Source organism: Cygnus atratus, chromosome 24 (assembly GCF_013377495.2).
Source record: "Cygnus atratus isolate AKBS03 ecotype Queensland, Australia chromosome 24, CAtr_DNAZoo_HiC_assembly, whole genome shotgun sequence".
Taxonomy (NCBI): domain Eukaryota; kingdom Metazoa; phylum Chordata; class Aves; order Anseriformes; family Anatidae; genus Cygnus; species Cygnus atratus.
The window spans coordinates 578732-606567 of record NC_066385.1 but is presented as its reverse complement, the minus strand read 5'-3'; the positions used below and the strand labels follow the sequence as shown (position 1 = coordinate 606567).

The 27836-nt window shown below is 53.2% G+C and overlaps 1 long non-coding RNA gene across 1 annotated transcript; it reads left to right on the top strand.

Moving 5' to 3' along the window:
* Window positions 1–1434: 1434 nt before the first annotated feature.
* On the top strand, window positions 1435–26722 carry LOC118255414 (uncharacterized). Its single transcript, XR_004780939.2, has 4 exons — window positions 1435–1619; window positions 14498–14594; window positions 15854–15918; window positions 25857–26722. It is a non-coding gene; the product is annotated as an uncharacterized LOC118255414 (long non-coding RNA).
* Window positions 26723–27836: the final 1114 nt, after the last annotated feature.

Sequence of the window (27836 nt, the reverse complement as noted above, 5' to 3'; positions counted from 1 at the left end):
TGCTTGCAGTACTGGTTCAAGTGCCTTGTGTATGCTACCTGAGGCACCTGCTGCTTGTGAGAGATGAGAACAGTGCCAGTTTTTCTGTGTCTAGGTGGGAGGCAGCTGACAGATGATTATTTTCAAAATTAAAGCCTTTTTAAAAAAGTAGGTTTTGTTACCAAATAGTTCTTATTTCAGTTTTCCACTAGGAAGCACACCATACTTCTGGAAACGTGGTACAACAGCGGGGCTGTTGTCTCCAAGTGAGAAGACTCACCGATCTCTGTGCTCATAGCACTGTTGTCCTGCTATTCGGATCCTCTGAAGTGCCAAAAGTGATTTGCTTTCTGGCAACAGACCAACAGCATAAATGAGTTAGTGACAGCATGTCCCCATATACCTGCTGCAGGAGGAGAGGCGACTGCTTCCCACCCTACCAGCTACCATCCTTCCTAAAAACCTGCGTAAGTTTTTTTATTATTGTTCCTTTGAATAATCTACCCTATTTTTATCGCTATAGTATTTTGCTAGTTCATGTCTGATAACCACCTTCGCTGTTCCTGCACTTCATTTTGCCTGATTTACCTGTTCACAGCTGTCAGCACTACATAGTTTTTCCCAAATTTAACTGAGCTCCTGTGGCTGCCTGGTCCTCTCTTCTTGCTGACCAGCAAAGTCCGTGCCCATGAAGCATGGATCTCTAGAGCTCACCCCAGCCCAACACGCAGACTTGAGCCACCCGACTTGGCACGCTGCTGTTGTTGGAAGCACAGCACGTGGCAACCTCCAGCGCAGGGCTTTTCTCTCCTGGCCGTGGCAGCCAGATGCAGCCCAGGGGAGCGGCTCGGCAGAGAGCAGCTCCAGATGCAGCTCTCGGCACCGCTTTCCCAGGAGTGCCGGCCAGCCCCTGCGGAGGCTCCTGCCTTGCCTTGCCGGCAGCTGTTGGAGCACGCTCTTCGGCAGGGGCTCAGCTGCTGGCAGCCCTGTCTTGGGTCCCTGCCCGGCTCTCTGCAGCAGCATGCGATGTGTTTGGCAGCGCTGCTTGATTCCTCGTGGCCTGTGTCTGCTCCCACAAGCAGGGCAGCGTGTCGCGTTTGGAGGTCCTGCACTGCGGGAACCAAAAAGCAAAGTCAGGCTGTAAGCAAATGTCAGTACTTTTGCTTTCCTTTTATTGCCATAATGCTGCATTCCTTTGCTTTTTCAGCAAGAGTTAAAAGGCTGCCTTTTCTCTGTATAAAGGCTCTTGACTCTTACGTCTGTCAGCACACACGCCTGCTAACCAGGGTTTCCTCAGTGCCCATACCTGGCCTGAGGGGCCATCCCTGGCTGGGGAGAAGACACAGCGCTGCCTGCCTCCTGCAGCTGCCTCTGGAGGCTTGCCTGGTATTTATAGAATGCTTTGGGTTTTCCTAGGGGACTGGAGCTGAAGCAGTCGCAGTGTGTCCACAGCATTCCCCAGATACCAGCTTTTTGCATGCTCTAAGTATTTTCAAGCCACCGTAATTGCAGGAAGATAGCCTCAGTGATACAAGTCTGCCCCACAAGCCTTGCTTTATGGAGAAGTATTGTGAAACTCCACCCCAACCTGTGATCATTTCAACAAGGTGCTCAGGAAAAACCAGCTATCACCTTTCCTGGTAAGTTCAGCTCTCCCAGGTTTATTATGTACATCTCAACTTTGGCACAGTGTCAGAGAACCAGCAGCTATTGAAGATAAGATCATGAATAGTTAATGTTCTCAGTTACCCAAGCATATTTAAAAATTAACACTGCAGCCTGGTGCTGATGAGATTAAAAAACTGGGTCATCAAAGAGAGGAAAAAACAGAAAACAATTGCATCTACCCTCAGGCTTTGCTAACGACTTGAGTTTTCGTGGAAGATCCTATCCCTTCCTTGCTTTAATCCTTCAGTGGTTTGAAATAGTGCTGTGCCCACGGAGCAGCACAGGGTCCAGCTCAGAGCAGCTGAGGGTGCAGCCAGCCGGGGTCCCAGCTGTGCTCCCAGCTGTGATGGTCTTCTCCTGGGGCGACAGCTTTGCCTTCCACCAAGTCAAGTGTTCTGGGCTGGGTGTTGGGAAAAGGTTCTTCACCGAGAGGGTGGCTGGGCACTGCAACAGGCTCCCCGGGGATGTGCTCATGGCACCAAGCCTGGTGCAGTTCGAGAACTGGTGGAGAGCACCGCTCTCAGCTGTAGGTTTGATTTTTATTTTTTTTTTTTTGTGTGGTCCTGTGTGGAGCCAGGAGCTGGACGTGATGATCCTTGCGGTTCCCTTCCAACTCAGGGTGTTCTAGGATTCTGAGCCCAGCCTCTTGTGTCCTTAGGGCACGTGCTGGATAAGAGAATAAGCAACTAATGGAGACGGAAGGACAGGATGGCCTGGGCTGTGGGAGCCCCAGCCTTGGGAGGGCTTTGGCAGGGGGAACCCTGGTGCCAGCACGGCTGTGGCTGCTCCAGGAGCCCTCCCTGGGCTGTGGGCTGCTGCTTGCCACATGTCGGAAGTGGGAGGAAATGCGGGATCCTTCTTCAGAGTGAAACTAGTCATTTGTAGGCAGCCAAGAATACAGGGAGCAAATGAAATCTAAATCCTAGTTTTTAAGGCTTTTGCCCTGAAGTATAGCTAGCTGGGAAAACCAGCGGTGTGGAAGCTGGTTACCTCGCTCCAGAACGCAGGCGGCTGCCTGAAGCCAGGTGTGGGGGCCGTGGGAACGCTCAGTGCCAGCGGCAGGGGCAGGGTGGGCAGCGGGCGAGCCCGTCCCGCTTCCCTCCGTTACAGTGCTCGTTGTCCCTCGAGCCCACCTGCCCCTGGATCCCAGGCGAGCAGAGCGAGGCGGTTATTAGCTCCTGCCTGTGTGTTTGAGATCTGGTTTCCAGGGATTTCAGAGGGCGGGTGTGCTCCTAGCCTCCAGCTTACTGCTGCAGATGGACACACAAAGCCCGCCCAGAAACCCAGCAAATGTGTGCGCTGGGCTCAGCCCCGTGCTCCGCCTGCTCAGCCGTAAGGGCTGCCTGGTTTTCCTTCCTCTGTCTGGAGCCCAGATATTTCTGTGTCTGCTCCGCCGCACGGAGCGGGTCAGGACAGGAGATGGGATGAAATGCAGCGCTGCGGAGAGCGGGCAACCTCTGAGCAGGGCTTTTAATTAAGGGCCTTTTCTTCCTGCATCTGGGAGGCAGACCCAGATTGGGATCCCTATTTGCAGGGAAATGGAGCGCTATTAAGGCCACCGTTTATCTCATTTTCTCCCAATGAGAGGCTATCGATTTGCACTGTGAAGGGGTTTATGCTGATTAAACTGTAAGCATTTATTGGCAAGCACAGAGGGCTGACGCACCGCGCCGCGTGCTCCAGAGAGCCACGCTCTGTGCACCCTCGGAGCCGTCGCTGCTGCAAGGCCGCTCCCGCTCCGCATCTACCTTCTGCCCGTAGCGTTTCCTGTCGGGGTTTATCTCGCAAGCTGGCAGCCACTTCGTCCCGCAGGGAGGGGAAGCTCACTGCACCTCTCCCCCCGGTGCTGCAGAGGCCAGGCTGTGTCCCGGCGGAGCAGGGCCGGCCCAGCTGTGTCCCGGGGCCCAGCTCCTGTTCAGCTGCAGCCGCCGAACCGGTGCCGTTCCCCCGTCTCCCACCCCCAGCCAGGCCCCCGATCTCTGCTTGTAACCCTTCACGGCCAGCGGGCTACGGGGGCACGAGGCAGAGGCGGGCTGAGGGAAGGGTTAAACTCCATCCCCAGGGCTGTGACGCACGTCCCTGACGGGCACGGATCGCAGCTCTCGATTCCAGCTCGTCCCTCTTGGCAAAGGCAGATTTTCTCTAAATGAGATCCTCTTGCGCATAACTTGTGGGTAACACAGGGTAACTGCTCAGCTCATCACTTTGAAGGTTCAATTTCATATTAGGTTTAATGCCTCTTCTGAAGACTTATACATGTAATTCATCCCAGCATTAAGAAAAATCTCCCCCATCCTTGCTCTGATGTATTGCTGATACCGCTCTGCCTGATGCTGGATGTTGCAGGCGCATCTATCGAGCGGTGGGCTGTGATTTGTGACTCGCCAAAGGGGATTTCAGGATGCAGAAATAAATGTGCTCTGCTTGATTAATAGCTAATGGCCAGCTGAGAGCATCCCTGGCAGCACGCTTGGCTTAGGGAAGGACTGGCTGGACGGAATCAGGAGCCGTTCTGCAGAGCAGGATGGATCCCTTTCTGAAAAATTTTAATTAACTTAAAACAAATGCACAGGAAAGGGCCAGCCATTAGCTGCTTTTGCTTCCTGAGACTCATCCCTGCTAATTAAGCAGTATGTCAGTTCAAATGACCTTACAGATAGCACAGCACCAAATTTGCATTTAAATTAAAAAACATATTTTAAAAATAAAGGTTTCATTAAGCCCTGTTTGTTTGTATTTCCAGGCACACACGTGATCAAAACCCTTCACTGGTTTGTATTGAATGTCTCTGGGATTGGCAGCGGCTCCCTGGGCTCGGGCAGGCTCTGGCCTCTGTCCTCGGCTGCTCTGGGGAGCAGACACCGCGAGGCTGCGTTAGGGCGTGCGGCACGGGGCAGCCCCCGCTCCTTGGGGCGATGACAGGGAAGCTTTTGGTGGAGCCTCTGCTGATCGGAGGCCGGTGTCCTCCTCAGGGCTGTTCCTCCTCAGGGAAGTGCTTCTGATGCAGGCAGCGCTCTCGAGGCTCCTGCTGTCCCTCCGGGTGGAACCCCAGGTTTTCTTACCCATGTTTTGGTTGTCTTCCCCATGCTCTCATCACTACGGGGAGCCGTGTCACTGGGCTGTGACTGTGCTGCTGCTTTGGCCGAGGGGTTGCTTGGCGTGGCTGCAGGCAGCTGGCCTCGTGCGTCCGTACAGCTCAGAGCTGCCCCTGGGGCTGGGGCCTGGGCAGGCCCCCCTGGCAGCCACCTGTGGGACCCTGCGGAAGGGACCCCTCAGCGCTCGGGGTGGGATCCTCAGCTACAGGGGTGTCGGGGTGGGATCCTCAGCTAAGGGTGCTGCAGCCTCCTTGGCGAAGCTCAGGGACGCCCGGTCCAGCGGAGAGGGGCCCTTGCGAGGCCTGGGGTGAGCTTCAGTGATGGATTCTGTGCTTTTCTCACCCAGAAACCTCTCGCTGGGATTTTCTCACTTAAAGGAGGCTAATAGCATGCAGAAATGCTTTAGCGGTGCTGCTTTTCGTGGGCAGGGCACTTTTCCAAAGTCTCAGAGTTGTATTTCTGTTTTTTTTGTATTAATGTGGTTCATAAAACGCAGCCCGTATTAAAAGGGGAGGGGGGTGTCTAGTCTTTACTGGGGCCTCTCAGTTTCTCACCCTCATTTCTTAATTATAAGAGTCAAGGCACAATGGAATCTTAATGAGATCTCGTCTGGCCTGAACCTCTCAGTGCTCTGTGTGGGTGCCGCCCGCTAATCTGCATTCCCCAGGAGCGCAGCAGTGCCCGGTGGTTCATCTCTGATGAGCAGCTGGCAGCTTTGATTGCGCCGGGCAGATTTCTCCCGAGCAGCCGTTAATGTAATCTGAACTTTTGTGAGCAAAATTGAATTACTGAGCATGACCTCAAATTAAGTACGGGAAATCAGCGAGCATCTGTAAATCCAGTGACCTTGTTACGGGGACTCTTGCCCCATGCCTAACCTGGGCAGGTCTAATTGCCTCAAGCCGTGCGGCGCTGTGCTTCGGCGCTATCAGTGGTGATGCATCTGCACCAGCCGCGGCCCAGGGAGGAAGGCGGCCCCGGGAGCTGCCTCCCAGTTGCCAGCAATTACCGCTGGATGCTGCTCAGTGCTTGCAGCGCTGCCGTGGTCCAGGGGCTGCTGGTGCTGCCAGCTGAGCAAGGTCTCCTCCCCACCATGGGCTTTGGTGTGTCCCCGCCGTGTTGGTGGACTTCCCTGTGCTGCAGGTGTTGGGGTGCTGCGAATCCTCGCCGTGAGTTCCTGGATCTTGGGCCGGTGAGCTGGCGCAGCCTCGCAGAGCCTGACTCCTGGATGCGTTTCATTTCCCTGTCTTTCAATCCGTCGTGCTCACAGAGGCTGGCGCAGAAGCGTCTGGCCCTGCTCCGTCCCCCTCCGCAGCCAGCCTGCCCCTCAGGGCCTGTCCCCCCGCAGTGGCCACAGCGCACGGGGCCCCGGTGCTCAGCTTCCAGGTGGGTGCACGGTGACACGAGCGCCGGCTTCATGGTGGGCACGCAGCGTTGCTCGCCTGCCCCGCTCCTTGTGCGTGGGGATGTTCCCTGCTCTCAGCTGCTGCAGCCCAGCAGCAGGCAGTGGTGGGGCTGGGGCTCTCCGGTGGGGCCCCTCAGCCTCCCCAGCCCCAACACCTCCTGCTGGGGCCGCCAGCTCTACCTGGCCACCCGCTCCTGTCCTGGATGTCCTTTGCTCCTCCGCCGAGGCCTGACAGCTTTGATTTCTTTCTCCTGGTTAGAGAACATGAGGTTTTTGACAGCTGCCTTTGCCATTATTCTTCCCTTAATGCTGTTGTTGTTTTGTGTTACTGTCAAATCACATCTTATTAAAGTTCTTCCCATCCTGTCAGCAGCAGATGAGGAGCTGCGAATGCCTGCGTAATCTCCCGGCTCTGTCCGGGGAAATTGCTTTTTATTATTGATAGGGCAGCGCTGCCTTTGGAGGATGTGACTCGGCCACGTGCTGATGTGCAGGAGCAGCAGCTCTGGGCCCTGCCGGTGCTGCGGCCGCCCTGGCACAAGGCTCGTGTGCTCCTCGGGGTCAGCCTGTCCCTGGCTTTGGCAGTCAGGGAGCAGCAGGATGCTCTTGGCAGGCCTCTGTCTGACCTGGGAGCCCCCCGCTGCTGGGAAATGGCCTGATCCTGCCCAGAGCATCCCGGCTGCTCCTCTCGCTCCTGCGAGGAAGTGGGGCGTTCGCCTCCCTCCTCTGTGCTCACCCGTTGCAGATACAGAAAGCAGCACCCGCAGGCGTGCACCAGCGTTGGCTCAGGCTGGAGCTGCGAGAGGACTGGGCACCAGGGAGGGAAAATCTGTTGCCCAGCTTGTGTGGGCTGGGGGCTGCTACGAGCACTGGGGGTTGTGCCGTGCTCCTGCCCCACACAATCCCCTCGGGCCCCAGCATGGTGTCCGGGGGAAGGAAATCTAGGTCACTGCAAAAATTTGCTCTGAGCATTAAACATTTATCTGTGTTTACAGCATGTTCCAGCTCCGGGCTGCTGAGGAGGGGCGGCAATGCCAGGATCAAGCACGTGCATGTGGCCGAGTGACTGCGCAGGGGTGTCGGAGGGGGCAGCGGGTCCCTCGGGATCGCCAGCCGCAGGTACGGCCCCGGCTGCTCGGGGCACGCGGCCGTTCAAAGCAGGCACAGCACCGGGGTGTTCGGACCAGTGCGGGGGGCACGAACCCCAGTGAGCAGGGTGGCATCTTCCCTTGGCTTACCAATGCGAGGAGAGGGACGAGGGAGGGAAGTTTGTGGCCCCAGGAGCTGGGTGCACAGGAGTGGGAGCAGTGGGGTGCTGGCCAGGAAGGGGACACGCAGGGCGAGGCCATTGGTCCTCTGAGTACCGATCTCCTGTTGCAGATCCTGATCTGTCGATGAGCTCTGGTTACGCTTTGCTCGTTGAGAACAGTTGCACCTTTGCAAAACGACTGACACTTCCCACGGCTTGCTAAAAATTCCTTGGCACCGGAGAAGTTCCTCCGGCTTTGTTGAGCTGGAGGGAGCTGTTTCTACCAGCAAAGCAGGGTACAAAAGGCAAGCACGCCCCGGTCGCCGCAGGGCGGGCAGCAGCGGAGCAGGGCAGATCCCGCTGGGAACACGGCAGCTCGGAGCGCCAGGGCAGGCGGGGAGCAGTGGTGGGGGTACCCCAGCTCTGCGGGAAGCGCCCCTACCTTCCCACGCACGTTTCATGCCCTCGCTTGTCAGGTAACTGCGTGGCCCGTGCTCGGCTGTTTCTACAGCCCCTCTCCCGGGGCTGGCAGAGGCCAGCACCCCGTGGTGAGATGGTGCTCCCCCTGTGTGGCAGCCCTGGTGTGCTGTGGGCTGCCCTCTGCCTCGCTGGTGCTGCAGCACAGGAGGGTGACGCTGCCCTCGGGCTCAAGCTGCAGCTCCCCCAAAAGGGCTGGACTGCAGGATCTGGGATCTTTGCTAGCATGGGAGTTACTGCGACGCTGTGAAGGTCACTCCCTTGGTGCAGGCATCCTTGACCCGTTTGTTTAAATCCCAAGTTCAGGGGGGCTGCAGGCCGGTGGCACCGCGTGGGGAGCCCTGGGCATGGGGGGGGATGAGCCCTGGGGCCGCTTTGCACCGGGCCAGGGCGGTTTGGTGGTGGATGGGGCAGGAATCTGCATGGTCAGCAGCAGGGCAGCGAAGAGCCCTGCTGCGCTTGTTGGAAGCCACCATAGCAAGCACTACTTTTTGGCTGATAAATCTTGTTTTTAAATTAGCTGTGTGTCAGACTGGTAAATAATGCATCTTATAAATGAAAACAGCGTTCACATCATGGCTGGAACAAACAGCCTGTGCTGCAGGTACAGCCAGTCTGGTGGAGCAGGGAGAGCAGACGGCAACGGTACCTGGGAGCAGATTGCTTTCTGAACTGCTTTTCAATTTGCCTTTTAAAATTTTTAGTTCCCACAACATACTCCATGAGCTTCTCCTATAAGCATAAATCAGGGAGAGGCTTTGATGGGAACATGCAGGTTGTATATGTATGAACTCAGAGCAGTAGGGAAAGCAGGAGGCTCCTGAGGTAGGTATCCCTCGGAGGGAGACAGGTCTCTGCCCCCTCTCAGGAGCATTTTCAGCCATGTCAGAGCTGTCCTGGTACGTACCGTGCTTCAGACCCCAGCAGGCTGCCTCCCCTTACCACTGGGACTCAAGCAGAACAGCCTGTTAATTACTATTAAAAGTCCTGGGAGCTGCAGAGTATCGAATGCAGCCTGCCTGCAGTGGAACAGATGGGGGCGAAGCTCCTTGAGGTCTCGGGTGCAGGTGGTTTTGCACTAGGTGAGGCCCCCTGCCCCCAGGCTTTCTCTTGGGGAGGCCGAGTCCGGAGACGTGCTGGGTAGGCCTGTCCTGCACGCTGGGGACTTCCCCGCTCTGCAGACCCAGCGGGGCTGGGTGCAGCCACGAGTCTCACTGCTGTAGTCTGAAGGGTAAAAGCATCGCCACCCCTCGACTGCTCAGCCGTAGAAGTTGCATAAAAGCACATGTGCAAACGGCCACCGCAGGAGCTGCTTGTGGCACGGCTCTGCTGCACCTTGTGTTGGTCGTGTGAGCCCTGAAGCTGTCCCGCTAGGCTTTCCAGCTCCTGGGCAGGTGCCCTGGGCTGCTTTGGGCACACGGCCACCATGCAGACCTCTCTAAAAAGGGATTTAAGGTCAGAAAAGTGCCTTAGGCTCCAGTGTGGCTGGATTCCTGCCCTAAGGACAGATTTCCCAGTGTCTGCAAGAGAGTAAGCCCGGGAGCATATCCCAGTTTTTGTCAGTCCTGTCACCCCTGCGTGTGCTCAGGGATTGGGGCCCTTTGCTCAGCAGGAGCCCCCCAGCAGCAGGCGAGCCCATTGCGGGGCAGCGCCTGAGCAAACCCCGGGATGTGGAGCTGGGGCACTAGGCTGCTGCAGGGGTGGTTTGGTGGCAAATCTGTGCGGTGCTTTGGAGGAACTTCCTCTTCCCCAGGAGTCCGATAACTTGGGGTTTCTGCCCATCCCCAGAGCTGCTGTCCATCTCTGAGCAGGCTGGAAGGAGGGGTTTGCCGGCGAGGAATTACATTCTGTTACTGGAAGCAAGTGCTGCTCAGCAAAGTGCCGTGAGGCAGAACTGAGAAACCTGCTGGATGGTAGGGGAAAAAAATGCATTGGATTCTTTGAATGCTGCTAAATGGGTAAGGAATAGTAAATGTCTAATTAAAAATCTGGATGCTTTCCAGGAACAAACAAAACGGGGAACTCTTGTTACAAGACCTTTTTCACATAGGGGTTTGAGCTGACATGCCACCGCCGCACTGCATCCTCCTGGCCAGGGGCGCAGTGCCCCCCGAGCAGATGTCCCCTCCCTGGGCTGCCACAGGCTGCTCCCAATCCCTCCCGTTCAGCCTCCTACGCCTGCGCATCTCCTGCAGAGCGGAGCCACGACCTCCGTGCAGCGGCTGACAGCAGCTGCTGCGTCGCGTTCGCTGCGCTGTGGGGGACGGGGAGCAGCCCCGCAGGTAGTTCTGTTGTAAAGGGAAAGTAGCAACCAGCTCTGCAAATGCCCTGCAGCCCTGTGCATGCTCCCAGCTGGGACGGAGGCATGTGAGGTTGCTGCTAACGTTTGCCTTTGCGAAGTGAATCCCGCTGCTGGGATGGCAGTACCGGTACGACCGGTGTCCCAGCACCACGCTGAGTCCTGCGCTGCTGGTTAAGGAAATCAGGCGCTGCTGCAGCCGCGGTGGCACAGCCCCTCCCGCGTGTGTTCGCCGGGTAAGCTGCAGTTCCTGCAGCTGCTGCAGGCAAAGTTGCAGGGCTGTGGCCTCCCTGAGCTGCTGTTTGATGTGTTTTTCTTCCGTATGCTTTAGAGAGCAGTGCCACGTGGAACAGGGGCAACAGTGGCTGGGCCCCTTCTGCCCAGCAGCAGCGGGTGCTCCCAGCACCCCGTCCCATCAGCGTTGTGCCCGGGTGGTCTTGGCTCGCTCTGGGGCTATCGGGCAGCACGGGTGGGATGCGGCTGCTGATGCAGCTCCTCTGCTGCTCAGGGCTTGGCTGGACGTGGAGGAGAAGCAGCTCTGCACCGTGCCTGTCCTGCTGCCGCCCCTGGTTCGGTATAGACTCTGAGACTGATTTCCCGCAAAGGTAATTTTCTGCTTCTCTGGCTCAATACTATTCATCTTTTAGAGGGTAATTAGCATCACTTCAGTGTTCTTTTATGCCCAACTAATTGCACCTTGCTTCAGGAGTGAAAGTTAATGTTACTCCATTTAGGTTAGCGCAGCAATATATGATTAGGGGTGAGGCCAGGCAGAAAAGTGCACCAGGAGTACCACTGTCTGCCTTGCTGGCTGGAGAGTTTCCGCTTGCACCAGCGGAAAGATTTCCCATTTTACGTCTGAGCTGCTTCTGGGTGTCACAGCTGCGTGGTAACAGGCCTGCAGTGCCAGAGCCCTTGCACCCCAGCACAGTGGGGCAGCGCGGTGCCACCCTCGCCCCTGGGCTGGAAGGCGCTGGCAGCTGCAGCAGCAGGAGTGGGGCTCCAGGGATATGCTGCCACGGCGTGTGGCTGTCAGGGTCAGAAGGAGCGGGCATTCGCACCGTACGGGACGTGGCGCTCAGGCTGCCAGCTCAGCCCCGACACACGTTGCTGCCACAGGAGAGAAGTGCGAGAAGAGCTGTGGCTCTGGGCTGTTTTACTAGTTCCTGGGAGCAGCAGAGGGAAACCACTGTCTTGCTCCTGCCACCAGTGATTACTGGGGGGGCCCTCGCTGCCCCCCTCACCCACTTTGGGCACCTCTTCAGTCCTTTTCCATGCCTGACACCCTCTTGCTTGACCGGCACCTCGCTGCAGGCTTTTCTGAGCCGCCCTTCCGGAGGTTCGCTGCCATGACCTCGTTTCACTGCAATGGCAAAGGCATTCTCTGTGGTTTCTGTGCTGCTCTCAAGTGCTAAAATTGCAGCGCAGCCACAAACCACGCCGCAGCCTTTGGGGGAGCAGAGCCCCCGGGGCGCCTCAGCAGACGCTGCCCGCCGTGGGACGCGTGCTCGGTGGCCACGTGTTCTGCAGCCCGTGCGCTTGGAGGCCTCGCTTAGGGGCTGCTGATCAGGCAGCAGTGACTTTGATAGCGTCAAGGACTAGAAAGTAAATACTTCTGCTATAAATCTTGTCTGCTTTAAAGTAGGTTACTTTTTCAAAGTGCTTTAGTTCTTAGGAATTTAATATTGCGATGTCAATTGTAAGACAAGTAATTGGATGGAGAGAAGGCTGTTGCTGGAACCTGAGATTAAAGGCAGGATTTGAGACGGTGTGTTGCATGCAGGTGGGTGGTTTTGTTCACTGCAAATACGACTCCGGAGGTTTCACAGGCAGCGTTTCTGTTTGAAGTTGGCTCTGCTGCTCCATAGGCTTTGGCGCATCTGTGCGGTGTCCTGCAGCAGCTGGAACAGGAGATTACTTGCAGAGGCAAAGGTAGCAAGAAGGATGCTTCTTCCCCAAAGCTGCCATGCGGCAAAGTGCTCGCGCAAGCCTCTCCAAGCACCGTGGGGCTGGGCGTGCTGCCCAGGCTCGCAGGGATCACGGCCAGCGTCGTGCACGCAGCGTGGGGCGATGCTGGCCAGGGTTTGCCGGGTGGCCGGACACCAAGCCACCTGTGGGCTCTGCTCCTTCTCTAAGCAGTTTGGTCCAAAGGTAGCGCAAGCAGGAGGGGCCACACCTCCCTCCTGCTGAGCCAACGCGACAAAAGCCCTGCGGCACTCAGCACCGACTGGCGTCTCGCAGGCAGTTCCTGGGTGGGCTGCAGCCACGGGGCCCGGCAGCCCCCGGCTCCTCACCCTGCCCTCCTGGGTGCCCTTGCGGAGCGAGCAGCACTGTGTTCCTGTGGGGGAGATGTGCCAGGCCTGCACGTAATCCTTCCCACGAGCCGTGTGAGCTCCCTGCACACCCCTGCGGGCAGCCCGGGTCTCCAGCAGTCAGACCCGCCACAGCCTGTGGGATGTGTCTGGCTCCGTGCCAGCTCGCTCCAGCAATCAGCTTTGCTGCTCATCAGTACTGTAGGGCAGTGCCGTGGGCTGATAGGCAGAGCTCCGCAGAAAGGTGAAAAAATACGTTATTAAAGTTAAACGTCCTCCTTAGCTGCTGTGGCATGATGAACATCTTTATATACATAGGCTGATGGTGCAAACACTGAAATCACAGTTTTTTGGAATAAAACTGCCTGTTTAGTACAAGTGTAACCTCCACGAGGTTACGTGAGGGACCGGATCGTGGTGTGAGCACACGGGGACAAGCACCCTGTAGTCTTCTAAGGCCCCGTTGGCCTGGTCTACCTGACAGTTAAGAGCAAAATTTGCTTGGTTTAATGACAAGAGCTTGATAATTCTAGCCCTAACCTTGCTGTAACAGTGGCAGCTAGCAGGCAGGTGAGTTGGTCAGCCGTGCCTAATGTAGACTGAGAGACGATCAGCTTTGCTGTTTAATTTGCTTATGACCTAGAGAGTTAGCGGAGAGGATCTGTTATCCTGCCAGCGCACTAATGACTCCTGCAAGGGAAGAGCTCCCAGGGGAAGGAGTGGTATTTACTAACCTTTCCTTGGCTCGCTTTACATAATAGCACACTCCTCCAAATGTCCTCAACGTGACTGGCTATTCCTTTTCTTTCATTCTGTATGGTATTTTAAATTTCATGAACGTTAGACAGTAAGAAAAGGTGCTGAATTCCTGAAATCCTGTGTCACTCCCTTCGGAGGATATTCTTAGCCATGCCGTTGGTTCAGGAATTCAAAGTGAGGCAGTTTTGTTTTTCAAGGTCTCCAAAGATTTCCTCCATCAATATGTCCAGATAGAAAAGAAAAACAACCTGAAATCTGTGTGCCATTCTACTCCTGCGATACTGCTGTTCTTCAGAACACTTTGCAAAGCTGCATGCAAAGGACAGGAACCCTTCTCAGGGGCATGTCTGAAGGCAAGCAAAACAAACGAGCACCACGCTGTGTCGGAGGACCTGGCAGGTCACTCACCGTCCAAGTGAACAACAGGATTGTGCAAAACATCATGGGTACCCAGAAATTGAGGCTGTCTCCCTGATTAAGAAACCTGTTATCTGACGTTTTGGGAAAGGAACTTGAAAATTCTCCATGGTATTTCAGAAACTCCAAACCGGTGATATCCTCTGCAAATACCTGGCCCATAAAGCTCTTCCTTGACACGGTTGGCGCTTTGTCGGGTGGCCTCATCCTGCGCTGGGCACGAGGCACAGCATGGGGCCGATGCCCAGCCCCGGGGCCCAGGAGCCCTGGCACCTGCCCAGCCTCTGCCATGCACAGCGCCTGGGGCGCCTCTCCCCAGCCATAAATGAGCTGTGGGACCCTCTGAGTAGGTTTCTCATATTCATCTCAAGGACAAAAACTGTGGCTACCCAGGCCTTGAGTGTTGTCGCTGCATTTGTTTCCCCATGGTGCTTTGGGTGGCTGGGTTTTTCTGAACAGTAGAGTTAACCTTCTGCATGTTTGAGTTCTAGCGCTGCTCAGTACCTTGTCAGGTAAAATGTCCCTGCAACTGAGTGTAAACAGGTGGTGCTGAGCTTTTCTGAGTGATGTTAAGTACCTCTGGTAATATGAGAATAAACCTAAGCTGGGCCAAGACAGCAGGTTGCCCAAAAGTGTAAGAAAAGGAGTCAGAAAATCTGCAATTATTGGACAGGGAATCCAGTTTGAAATTGTACCATTTCAGTAGTTTGGCCAGGACTTCATGTTCCCAGGCTGTGCGGGTTAATGCACAGCTGGAGAGCAAAAATGGCCATGCCTGCATAAAGCTGAAGGTAAATAAAACCTGATTCTGATCTGTTCCTGGTCTGTGCTTTTCAGAAACCGTGTCCACACCGTTACGAGTTGCAGCAGCAGGAGATGGCACAGCCCTCCTGCTGGTCCTGCAGAACGCTCTGCCTTCAGGAGCCAACGAGAGGTGGGTGCCCCCGTGCTGCCTCGGGTGCTTCTGCTCCCTGCACTTTGCATTTATTCGTGTGGCCCCAAGCAGCGGGTGCGGGAGCGCAGCCCCTGCCCGTGCGCGGCTTGTTGGCTCCCTGCCGCGCCTTTGGAGCTGGCTGCAGCGGCCGAGCTGCTGAGCACAGCGGTGCAGCCAGCCAGGCCTGCAGGTACAGCCCTCAGCTTGGGCTTGCGTCGCAAGGGCTCTTTTCTCTGCTAATCAGCCAGGTGTTGTTCCCCAGCTGAGGCCAGTCCTGGCTCTCCAGGAGTGCTGTGCAGCACCCAGCAATAGGCCAGCAAGGGCGATCGCTGCTTGTGCTCTTGGAGATGAGAAAGAGCCTGAGCGAGGCACGCAGCCTCGACTCACAAAAGCTGCAGCCATTCACAGGCTGAAGGTAAGGGAGCGTGAAGAAAGATAAGTAGGTAAAATGAGAATAAAACGAAGGTGGTAGACGCAGCACAGACATAGAATCAAAGGAAATTCATTAGTTTGTCAGGCGTAGGCAATGGGAGTGGAGTCAGGAGCCCGGAAGGTTGAATGCAGTCACTAGCAGTGGAGCAGAGCAAATGGAAATTAATTCTTCTCCGTGCCTTTGCCAAAGCTGGGTGCTGCCGCTGCCTGCAGCAGAGCAGACTCAGACGTGGCCCGGCTGAGACCCTGGGGCCGAAGAACCAGGACGGGCGCCTGGGCACGCTGCTGCTGCCCGTGCTGGGGGGAGCAGGGAGGGCCCTGGCCAGGAGCACGTCGAGGTGCTGTGGTGCCGTGGGTTGCACCGACATGCGCTCCCTCCCCTGCCCTCCCTCCACAGCAGCCGCTCTGTGCAGCAAATCCCCCCGTGGGCACGCGCTGTGCCGTGGGGGTGCTGAGCCCAAGCTGCTGCCCTGACTGCACGTGACCGGCACAGCCCTCGGCCTCAGTGGGAATCGGTGCATTAATTACCCTGACAACACAGTAGAAGTGCTAGCAGGTGCAGCTATCATCATTATAAGCTGCCATTTATGTGTGTTTTTATTTCTACAGCTTCTTGCCATTAAAAGCCTGTAATTAAGATAATTAGAACAAAGATATTTGCCTCATAATCAGCATACATTTCAATAAAATATTTTAATTTATAGGCAAAATTGTTAACTTACTATTTAAATACTGTAACATATATTGACAGTGTGCTAGGAAAGCATTTATAGATCCAACTCATTTAGGATATTTACGATATTCATTTCTCTTTTAATCCCTTACAGTTTGATGATCACACACCAAGCCTTCAGGAGGTGACAGCAGATTGCAAGCAGCTCCTGACTCCCCGGTAAGCCAGAACCACGCCGCGGTTGCTGAGCCTCTCTGTGGCAAAGCCCTGCACCGGTGGTGGGGAATCGCCCTCACTGGGGCGGTGGGAAGAGTCGTTACAGAGCTTGCAGCTCTGCAGTGGTATCCACAGCCTGAGCTTGGGTGGCCTCAAATCTCTCCAAAACGCCGTAGACAGGAATTCTGGCTCTGGGAATTGATTTCTCACTTCACCCATGCCAGAGGCTGTTCAAAATAGCTGCTGTCAGCAGCTGGGAGCTGACGTGTGGATGATGCAGAGAGAAGGGGCTGGCCGCCTGTCCTGCCCTCTTCTTTGCCCTGCCAAGGAGCGGGAGCATCGCGTGCCGTGTTTGTCCCCCCATGCAGCCGCCCTGCCCGGTGTGCCTCCCTCCTGCCGGATGATCGTGCGCGGCAGATGGCATCACCTGGCAGGATTTTCCAAGCTCCTCCTCTCCTTTGAGCTCCAGAAACTGCTTTTGACCCTGAGCAGTGTCCTTGGGAAGGGTTTTGTGGTGGTGTCCCTGTGAAGGCAGGTCAACGTGGTGTCACCCTGCCCTGCTGGTGTCACGGCCATCCCTGCCCGCACCCAGCACCCGCTCCTGTGCTGCCAGCAGCACACGTACCTGCCCAGAAGGGCTCTCTGCAGCTCGCAGCCCTTCATTGCCCAGGTTTAAAAATAGTTACAGGCATTATAAACAACCTTGCACAGAACATGACTCTGAGGTGGTTTCTCATCCTCTCTGTGTTACTTGTGGGAATGAATGCTCTTACCTCCGTTCTGTGTTTGGTTTACTGCTCTGTGAAGGAGAGGAATAGGAACAATGCAGCACATCCAGCACCCAGCTTCACATAAAGGGAATGGTTTATTTCTTTATTTCTGCTTCTGTGAAGCTCCAAGTTCTTCAGAGGCTCCAAGATGAAGCAGCAGCTCAGCAGCCACCAGAGAATTGCTTGGAGTATGTTACCTACCAGGCAGCAGCTTTCAAAACTCTGCTTACAGAGGACAGACTTTGGCTCTTTCTCAAAAGCTTCCCAAATCCAAGGGCTGTCTTGACAGTCCCCACGTTAATGGGCACTTGCACAATAGCAATTGTGAAGTTTTTATCCTCTGCTAGAAAGGTGTGGGTTATGCAGCAGGGAAGCGCACGAGCTAGCGGTGCCCAAACCGACAGCTCTCCCACAGGAGCAGGGTGCCGCGAGGCTGCCTGGGGCTGGCCGTGGGTGGGCGCGTGGGCTCGGCTCGGCTCCGCTCTGGTGCCGGCCGGTGCCCCATTGCTGCCCCGCGGCGCCTGCGGGCCTGCTTGGCTCTGCCCGCACGGCTGCCCGCGGCTCTGTGCCCGGACGCGGCGCAGGTGCTGCCGCCACTCGCCCTGCCCTTGCCCCGCTGCCTGCTGGCAGAGCTTCCCCAGAGTAAGGGAAATGATGAAATCCAGAGCTGCGTGATTTTGCTGTAATAAGGTATTTTCTGTAATGCTTCGCATGCCTTCGTTTCATCGCTGCACATGAAAGCTCTCCAGTGATGGCTTTAAGCCTGGAAATAAGTTCTGTGTTTGAGGACTTGCTTGTGCACTGCGCTCTGGTGTGTTCTTGCAGGCGCTCACCCAGGTGCTGTGGCTCCCAGCAGCGCTGCATTCGCAACCGTCTTTTTAAATCAGTTCCTCTTTAGGCTTTGGTTAAAGCTCTCCACAATAACTGGGATGTTGCAGTGTAAAGGCTTGTTATTTATTGTTCGCCAGACGGTAGGAGTCTGTTAAAAGTCCAGTTGCAAATAAGATGTGAGAAGATTGGGCTCTTTGCAGAAGCCTTCCTCCTGAGCAGCTGAGGCAGGAGTGGGGGGAGAGGAGTTCTGCGCCCCGAGGTACGGCCGTGGGGATGGAGGGCTGGACAATTAACCAAATTAAGGCACTGCGCCCATCTCCCAAGTCCTGTTACGCTGCTCACGCCCACACTACTTTCCTGCTTTATGCATCCAGTAAATCCTGAAAGATTTGCTTTCTTTTTTTTTCTTCTTTTCATGTCCAGGCTCTGAAAAATCACCTGCCTGGCTACTGCTTTGTAAGGGATTTTTACCTGGGTACTTTATATTTTTTCAGGGACTGTGAAGGCCTGAGGGTGACTGAGATATTAATTGGATGCACTGAATTTTCCACTCTTATTATTAAAAGAAATCTTCCCGTGAAATAATTCATGAGTGGAGAAGATGGTGAGAAAACAGTGCTTGTACAGAACAGCCTCTGTCTCTAGGCTCCTGTGAGCTGAAGGGGAGAGTTACAAATGAGCAACGGGCAAACAGTTTTACGGAGTTTTATTTTCCACTAGTGCTACTATGATCTATGAGCTGTAGCAGGCAGATCTTTCCAAAGCAGCAGCAATAAATCATAAATACTTATGGTGCTTAATCATGAGGCAGCAAAATTGCAGAGGCAAGAATACTCGACCCACTTACAGTACCGTCGGTTTGCTTCCCTGGAGTAGCCGGGATGGGTCTGTTGCTTATCCCAAGCATGGGGACTCACCTGGTTTTCTGCTCCTTGTCCTGCTCGTGTCCAGGTAAGACATGTCTGAGGTGTCCGTGCGGCCGGGGTGTAACAGCTCCCTCCCGAGGGCTTCTCAGAATCAGCCCCGTGTACCCGTGTGCTCTCACGGCCCTAGTCCCTGCAGCTCCCTTTGATGGTGCAGCAGTTACATGGAGCAGCAGGGCTACACAATGCCTCCTCCATGTAGGAAAATTAGCCTTGAAATCTACGTTGTGAGCTGAGGCTGAGTGCCTTTGTTGAAATGGTAATTGAGCAGCAGCAGTTTGGAAGTGATGAGGATGTTTCAGCTAAGAGCAGTTTTTCTACTGGAGTATTCCTCTGTCCGTTCTGGTTAGCATCTCATTAATGCGCATTCAGTTAGGAAAGCAATTTAAGCTTTTACGATGTCACCAGTCTGCATGTCACACCCTTTTCCTCTGCTGGTCTCTATGAACACAGTGTGGGCCGGTTTGTCAGAACAATCCGATGAGCAGCAAGTGCCTGTTCTTTTGCCTTCTCTTACCTGAAGCCCTTCCTGGGGACTTGCAGCAGTGCCATCAGGGCAGGCTCACGCTCTGTCATTCCCACACGTTTTGCTGTACACACCCATCAGGAGCTGTGCCTTCACAGGTAAAGAGCCTTGTTTATCCTGGGGTGCCTACAGCCCTTCCCGCGGGGGGAGGCTGCCGGGGGGCAGACAAGATGCTCTGTTCCTCTCCTCTCCTCGCTCAGGGTTTCCTCCCACCGAGCAAGCCCCCTCCCTGGCCTGCTGCTGTTTCCCCCTAAGCTGCTGCCTCCCAGCCAGGGGGCTGTACTTAGAAAAATGCCGTTGCTGGTTGTTTCTGTGCAAGCCAATCCTCTGAACCTGATCCAAGGCACTAGGTAGCATTTGACGTGAACCTGCAGTTAATTACACGTTCTTGCTAAGAATAATTGAGTAGCCTGAGTTCTGATCTCTGTAATTGCATCCTAATGAATCTGTGTGTAAACTCTGGCATCTTCTGTAAATACCCAATTAAGTTCACCATTCAGGCTTCAGGCACACAGGGCACAGGTGCCGTGCCGCGCTCCCTCACAGGCCCACGAGGCTGGGGCACCTCGCCGCTGCCCCCGCGCAGCTCCAGCCGAGCACAGCTGTGCTCCCGCAAAGCAGGAGCAGAAGTGTGCACGAGGTGCCAGTAACCTCACAAACGTCCCACAGCGGGCAGCAGCACGGAGGCAGCTCGGGCTCCCTGCTGCAGTCTCTTCCTTGTGCTAAGCGTTCTACCAAGAGCAGGGCTCGGTGCCAGGCCTCGCAGGGCAGCAGGTTGGGGCTCGGCTGGGCAACCAGCGAGGCACAGGCTCCAGTTGGAGCCCCGGGCTGGGCGTGCCTCTGCCACCTGCCCCAGCTGCTAAAAGTTACCGTCTGCTAGCAAAATGCCCCTGCTGCCCCATCAGCATGCCAGCAAAGCAGAAACTAACCCAGAGCACAGAAATGCGCGAGCCTATTGGCTTCAGTGAGAGTTACAAGCAAACAGAGCTGTTCGTTCTTAATTGTTGTGATTGAACAAGACCAGAACCCCTACCTGTGCTTTTTGAAGGAAAGAGGAGCTTTGGCAGAAGTTACTGATCGATGCTGCGATCCTGTAATGGCTCTTTACAGAGTACAACTTATTGTCATTGTTTTTCCTGTTTGCTACCAAAATACCACCTACAGCTCCCCTACAAAGCTGTGCATGTTAGTTAACCTCATTAAATCCTAAAGGATTAGTCAGCTGTTCATCAGCCCCAGAATTGTTAGGAAACATCTAAAGCTCAAAGTTATGCGGCTTGGAAAGTGATTTTCTAATACACAGACTTCAAAGGAATTTTGAAATCCTGCAGCGTAAGGGAGACAGACTAACGTTAATCCACCAGAGTGCTGCTTAATGGCCTGTTTCATTTTTGTCTTGATAGGTCTTTAATAAGCAGCTGAACACGAAGGCTGCAGTGCGATAAGGAGAGGTTTGGCTTCACCTCCAGGTGCTGCATCCTCTCATCCTGCTCTGACCGTCACACACCGGTGTCTTGGTCCTCCTCACAGCGATGCCTGTGGGCGTTGGGGGCCGCAGTGCGGCCTCCCCGAGCCTCGTGCCCCGTGGGCTGGGCGGGTGGCGGAGCACGGGCGGCTGGGCCCCGGAGGCCCCAGTGAGGCCCTGCAAATTAATTAAGCTTTCCAGCCCCCCCCCCCCCCCCCCCCGTGAGATGCTAAGGTAATTGCGATGCTCACGGCGCATGTGGGAGAAGAGAACGGGACTTGCTGTGGCGGTGGAGCCTCCACAGCACAGCAGAAGCACGAGCAGTGCTCTGGCCAAGCAGCTCCCCGGCCTTGCCATCAGCTCCCAGTGCTGATGGGGGCTGCAGCAAACCCGCAGCCGATCAGCAGGGCTCGCAGGTGCCCAAGCCCAGGGAGGCCACACACCAACAGGCCCTCCTCTTTTCCTTCTTTCTTTATGAGGCTGGTTTTGGAGGACAGACACTGAAAAATGGAGAACCATGCACTCAACCACGCGGTCCTTTACAGGGAGGTGAAGCTGAGAACCGATATCTGCAAAATATCCATCAAAAAGGACAAAAAGGCCCTGCTTTCTGAGAGGGAAATTAGTTTTGACATCTTAATTATAAGTTGGAGGAAAGGTTGGTGCTGGAGTAGTGAGCTTTGAAGATTATTATATTGTCATTATTCATTAACGACTACAAAAGTAACTAGCTCTAAATGATAATGGTAAAGCATAATGGCAAATCTATGAAGCTGCTATTATGTCTCATTTATTCCAAAGGAGTCCTTTGCTATTAACTTGATAACAAAAACCAGAAGTACTAATAAGGTTTTGGCCCACAGTGACATGTATCGCTATACAAACACCACCAGGGAAAAAAAAAATTAGAAAATAGTTCTTGTTGTATTTTGAGCGATAATTCTAACACTGAATTAAAATAGAACAGGACTTCAAGAACTACAGATGTCATAACAGAGAGGAAGGGAAGGAAAAAAAATCTTAGAGCAAGGTGTCTCACCGGTGCTCCTTGAGGAACGGTGGGATTTGTGAATGGCCTCTGGAAGCGGGACGGCCTCCTAAGCCTGCCGAAGGCCACGGGGACGTGGAGGTCCCTGGGCCAGCTGCGAGCAGGGTGCAGGGGAAGGTGCCCGCTCCCCGCGCTGCCAGTGGGTGCTCGGCGCCCAGCCCTGCAGCAAGTGGCCACCAAGAGGCGAGCGCTGGCCCTGGGGAGGGTTTGCTGGCGTGGTCCTCGGAGCCCCTGTTCTGCCATCTGCTTCCGTTTGCTAAGGAGCAAAACGGAGGGGACAAAAATCTCTCTGCAGATCTCTGCTGAGCCCTAGGTATATTTTTTGCCAAGTTCTTCATCTACAATAGCTCTATCTGGATGACCCCTCCCTCAAGGTAAAGTCTATTCTGTCAGAACGTTATTTGATCTCTTCTGCTAAAATGTAAATTAACTTAAACTCGGTGTAAGAAGCTTATTTCAGTATAAGCTGTAATTACTTCAGGGGCTATAAAAAAAAAATCTTTCTTTAAAACTTTTATCAAAGTTATTTTGTGTTGTTATTGCTTTCTGTGATGTGTCTGGATTTTCCAAACAGCAAATAATTCTGCACTTATCTTAGTTCGTTTGATAATATTTTTTGTGACAGATCTACTGAGACTCTAACCACATTATTAACATTAAAAAAAAAAAGAATGGGGACAGCCTTTTCTAAATATGCCTGTAAAAAATCTTGTATGGCATTGCTGCTGCTTAAATACTAGTCATGGAAAAACAAGAAATGTTTTAATCATATAACCTTGTACAGAATAATGTAGCCAGGTATGAGTTATCATGGTGCTAGGAATAACCAGCACGGCCAGCCTTCTTCAGCCAGGCAAGGTTTGCTGGCTCAGATGAGCCTTTCTGAAATGTCCATGCTGTTGGAAGAGATCCTCGAAGCGACAGAGCCAGCTACGTGCTCAGCAGCAGCCTCACAAAAGGCCGGTTGTGTCGGGCCAGAGCTCACCTTTCCCAGGGAGCCACCCCCGGAGAAGGCTGCAGGGCCCGCAGCCGCGGGCAGAGGAGGCAGCCGGTCCTCCCGAGGGCAGGAGGGGAAGGAGACCTGGGTCTCTGCTCCCAGCCAGCCATTGCTTTGCCTTCATCCTGTCTTCTAGAAAAAAAAGAAAACTGTCTGTCTGCTGTTGCAGCTTAACCCCCCTCTCCTCCCTGATGGCTCTTCTTTCAGTGGGATCAGTGTAACTGGAGAGGCCTGGACAGTGAGCTGCTCACCCCCCATTTCTACTTCACATCCAGCTTTGTTGTTGTGATGGCAATAATTTGTCTCTGAGAGGCGGGAACAGACTGCAGTACAGCCTTTAAATACTTGAAGGACTACTGGGGTCCAATGCCTGGAAGGCAGTGATTTGTAGGAGTGGGCACCCATGCTCAAGAAACCGGCTTTTCCCTCTGCGTTCTGTAGGGAAGTTCACGTGTATAACAGAGAGGTTGCAGTGCTGCTCTGCAACCGTGACCTGCTCCTCCTCGTTTCCCCAGCTGCCGATGCAGCTGATACCCAGTTATGAGAGAGAAAATGTCTGGTGGAAAAGAATCAGAAAGGAGCTGGGGATTACATTTATCAGGCAGAGACTGGGATAGGCTTTTGGGCCATGTCAGCTATCCCAAATCCCTGTGAATGGGGCTACGAAACTTGACAAGTCAGCTTCAGATATTTCAGATCCCATTATAGATGTAAAACCACTGACAGAGCTGAACTGCTTACGGATGCTAACCCGGCTTCTTGTGAAGTCGTCTGACACCAGGGAGAAGGTTCAAGCAGAGGATTTGAGCAAGTGATCGTCAGAGACATGCAGAAATGGAGTGTAACGACTGAATTGGTAAACACAGTAATACTTGATAAAACCGATAGCTTCTGAAGTTTGATTTGTTTTAGGTAAGCTCTTACGAGGCAATGTTGGCAACAGCTGATTCTGTTCCTGTGAATGATTATGGAGTCACGGATGAAAAGTTCTCCTTCCAGTACGCAAGTGGACAAACAAGTGAGCCCAGTTTGAAAGAGCAAGAGACCAACCAGGTTTCCTAATGCCTAAATTGTCTCGTTCGAGTCAAAAGGTACTTGCTGATCTTGCAGTAGTCTAAACAATACAGCATATGAAAATGCTGTAGGGAGTAAAGATCTGCCTTTCCTTTGCCTAGCAGGCTAAGCGTGCAGCAGGCTTTGAGAGTGTTCAGGCCTGAGGGCACCCACTGCAAACTGCCCTGGTCTGTGCTGAGCTGGCGAGGCTCAGGTGCAGGGGAGAGCTGCTCTTCAAGCCTGGAGCACCCAGGAGACAGGGCTTGCGTCCTGCTGTCAGCACAGCCAATTGCCAGTTAATGGATTCAGCAAAAGCTGTGCATCCTCTGTGCTGATGACGTGTGGAAAGGTGAGGAGGACTTCTGCTGCAGCAGAGGAAGGGCTTGAGAGCGGGTGAAAGCCTGTAGCTGCTTGCAAAATGGTCCCAGCGCCTCAGCAAGGCGGAAGGGTGACATCTCCCCCCCCAGGGACGCTGAAGGGAGAGCACCGAGTGATGGATGGAGACAGCTGAGATCTGGTCAGGTCTCGCTAGGAGCCGGGATCACGTTTGTTTCCTGGCTGTGCCCCGGCTGCAGGTGCCTGGGTGACCCTCAGGAGCAGGCAGGCACTGCAGCCCTCAGGCTGCCCTGCAGCCCTCAGTCCCGCTTGCCTCAGAGTCATCTCTCAGCATCCCACAGGTTTTTTCCAGTCCCGATTGTTCTGCAAAGCACTAAGCTCTAGATCCAGACTTAAACACTCCATTACTACTTTTAGGCTCTAAATCCAACACACAGACTTGAAACCCGTGCTTAGCTGTGATTCTGTGCGACTGCGTGACTCTCTCGGTTCACTGCTTGGGCCTTTATCCCCGCTTTGCGTTTGTCGGCATCCCCAGTGCTTGATCACATTGCATCGCAGACATTTAGCGTGTGTCCCAGAGCGAGCAGCAGAGGGGTATTTGCATAGGCTGCTGCTTTATTCACATTGACAAGTCCTCTTAGTTCATTTCTTTAACTCTGCTATACAGAAAGCTACAGCGGCAGCAAACTGCACTTAGAGCAGGCATATGTGGAGCAATCTCTGTAGTTTCTTCTTTGTTTTGTACCTTCTGACTTCAGCACGAGCTGCACAGGAAACAGCAAAGTAGATGAGCAGTGCTTGAGAGCATATCGCTGCACGCTCTGTACGTATCTCCATTACAAGTGCTGATGGGGATTGTTTCCCCTCTTGCAGCAGTGCCTTGTTTGTTGTTCTCTCCCCCCATTTTTTTTTGCCAGATGGAGGACAGCTAAACTGTCACTGCACAACGTGTCTGCAGCACAGGGCAGGAGCAGACTTGTCGGTTGTCCACGCTTTTCACCTGCTGGTAAAAATGCCCGTATTGAGCAAGCACACCAACTATTGTTTTTTTAAACGTTCCCCATAGCAATGATCTGCCTATACACAGCCTCCTTTCATAGAGGCTTCTTTCATTTTATAAGCATTAGTTTAAAGGAACTCGCGGTCTTTCAGGAATGAAATATTGTTGAATATGCGGCTGGGAAATTGAGGCATACTGAAGATATGACTGGAATTAATTTACTGTAACATCTTAGCCAAAACACAGTAAATTCCCAGACCACTGCTCCTGTTGTTTGAAAACTTAACGTGGTTATTTATGAGAGTCATTCAGTGCCTATTGTATGTAATGATCACTAATTAATATCTGCAATGCCCAAGGGTGTTTTTTATTTTCGGAAGGGGGGCAGAGACAGGAGAGAAAGACAAAACGATGGATGAATGCTGTTGTTGCTGGTATTGCCTCTTGCTTGCGTGCTGTGGTGGTGGCATGTACCAAACACAGAATGACAGAGCGGCTCAGTATCGGTGAGGCGTTCGTTGATGCTGATCTGCAGCCTGCTGGGGCTGATCCATTTTCTGTTCTCAGGTGAGCGGTTCAGACACCGGGGCTTAGTCAGCCCTGGTTGACACAGATCTCTATTAAGACGTGGGTTTATTCTCTGGGCTTTTTTGAATTGTGACAAAATTCACTGGTAAGATTTGCTTGCAAAGCAGCTTTTGCTGCCATCCGAGTTAATTTATGATGTGTTTAAAAGTTTACCATCAGATAACTGTATCCTAGGGTAACGCAATTTTCAAATAGACAATCCTGGATTTGTCTGCCTACAGAATAGCAAGTGTCTGGCTTTGAACCACTCTATCCAACTGTGATTTGTTTAGGCTTCCTTAGAGACACTTAGCTTACTGAATAATTTGTTACCCCATGCTTGAGATGAGTGCTTCTCTTAGAGAGGAGCACTGTGCCTGCTGCTCCTCCCTGACAATTATTTTTGTTTTCTGTTAATGCAGGGCAGTCAACCATCATCGCTGGTTCTTCCAAAAGTTTTAAGAGCAGTGCACTCAGACAATATTGTGAAGCGGAGCTCCTGTGTGCCCAGTCCCTTGGAGGACAGACAGCATCACACTTCTACACAGGCAAATAGCTCTGCATGGGTGCAACTTGCTTTCATTTTGTCCTTGCTGGAGGTGGAACTGTTCCTATTTTGTGTATGTGTGCGTTGCATGAGTATTTGTCTCTGTCTGGGTGTCTTCCCTTTAAACACAGGACTGACGAATTGCATGTAGCACAGGCAGTTGCATTGCAAGTGCTGCGCACTAGGAGAACGACTCTGTAGGAGTCCAAATGTAGCAGCACAATTCCCTTTATGTCCTCTCCAATAAAGCATCTTCACACTCTAATTAAACAGCAGTTTGACATGTTTTTGCAGTTTTGATTGCCTTTGAACTTTGGCAGTGTGATAAACAAACGTTGCTTCCCTGCCTACCAGGAAGATGCAGCTTCTTGAAGCAGTTTCTTCCCTTAGTTCTGATACAGCAGAGCTCAGCATCGTGTTTTCATGGCATCGTTTGTGAGCTAATGCCAACAGCAGAGAAGGATGGCAGCTGCCATGGCGTGATGTGATGAACTGGAGATGCTGGAGCGCTGTTTTTGCTTTGATGGCCCCTTTTAGCTAGTTGAGATTTCAAACACTAGTGCTCAGTAAACACTTAATTCTTCACACCGCAGTAGGTTGGGGCTGGCGGCAGTGCACAGCCCGCTCCTTCTGATCACTGCGAGGCGGTGCAGACACTTCACACGTCTGTGAGCTGCAGTAATTAGAGGGGAGAAAGAATGCAGGACGAACGTACTCATCGTCACGTGGCATAAATAATTAAAATTGTCAGTCAGTTCTCTGAGCAGTTTGCTCACGTTTTGAAGTTTGTTAGTGACAGAAGCAGAGCTAAATTCAGAAAGGCAAATGTCACGCACAAAGCATAAAATGAAGGGCTATAATGGAAGTGGGTTTGAGAGCACTGATCTTAGCACAGATTCTTGGAGCTGTCTTTGCTGATACCTATGAAGTAAATAAAGCTTTTGGTTTATAGCAATTCAGACTCATTAAATTACTTTGGATTTCACTGAGGTATTAGTTTCTGTCTAGGAACTCATTCCCAGAATATCTTCCATGGCAGATTTCTTCAAAGGTGGCAGACTGACACAAATCCTCAAAATACCAGTCTAATCATTCTGTTCTGTACCTCCCTGTCACATTTTTAGTTTTGAAAATGCCTTGTTTGGTTTCATTTCCTGGTAGGGAGATAAGGAGGTAAGGCCAGCCAGTTTTGTGTATGTGTGGCTAATGAGGTTTGTTAACGTATTGCGCTGTGTCTCAGTTAGCAATTAAATTGGAAGTCAGAAGTGAGAATATAAAAATCTTCATGTACTTAATGATAAATTAACTGTTTTCTTTCACATGTACGGAATATATTGTGACGCACACACAGATATAGACACATGCGACTACATCAGTGTAGGACTCGGGGAGGGTTAATGTTTGAACGCTTGGCAGTGCTCCATTCTCAGTAGTTCGTCTGCGTGCAAACAGGGAGGGGAAGCGGACAGTGGGGAAGAAGCAGCAAGGAAGAAACCCTCTGGCACAGCTCAATGGCAGCATCCCTGAACGCTTGCAACCTTGAGGGAACGTACAGCAGGATGAATGATTAAGTATAACACAAAAGATAATGATGTGAGAGTCATTGTAGATGGCCAGACAAAGCCTTTCCTAACATGCTATGGTGAGCAAAAGGATAAACAGAATCTTGGGAGAGAATGGAGCTGGGTGTGAAAAAAAATCGACGCTTTTCCTACGTAGCCCTGTGGCTTGGGGTGAGCTGCCCCAACCTCCAGCACCAACCCTGGCACCAGGAATCCCTGGGCAGGGCCCCAGGGAGACCTGGGGGCTGTGGTCACTGCCAGAGAGAGGCTTTGCACATCTGTTTAATTTGCAC